Genomic DNA, 430 nt, shown 5'->3' on the forward strand with positions numbered 1-430 from the left:
TACAGGAAGGACAAAGGAGAGCTGGGGCAGCAGTGACCACTGAGACTGAGGTAATCTGGGCTAAGGCCCTCCCGGCTGGAACATCAGCTCAGCGAGCCGAACTCATCGCTCTCACCCAGGCGCTCAGGATGGCAGAAGGTAAGAAGCTTAATGTTTATACTGACAGCCGATACGCTTTTGCCACCGCCCACATCCATGGGGAAATCTATCGGAGACGAGGACTGTTGACCTCTGAGGGTAGAGAGATTAAGAACAAACTCGAGATTTTGGCTCTGCTTAAAGCCCTGTTTTTGCCCCAGAGACTGAGTATCATACATTGTCCTGGCCACCAGAAAGGGGACAGTCCAGAGGCCAGGGGCAATAGACTGGCCGATGAGGCTGCCAGGCAGGCTGCTCAAGAAGCCATTTCGACGGCCTTGCTGTTACTACA

The sequence above is a fragment of the Microtus ochrogaster genome, linkage group LG5 (assembly GCF_000317375.1).
Source record: "Microtus ochrogaster isolate Prairie Vole_2 linkage group LG5, MicOch1.0, whole genome shotgun sequence".
In the NCBI taxonomy this organism is placed as follows: Eukaryota; Metazoa; Chordata; class Mammalia; order Rodentia; family Cricetidae; genus Microtus; species Microtus ochrogaster.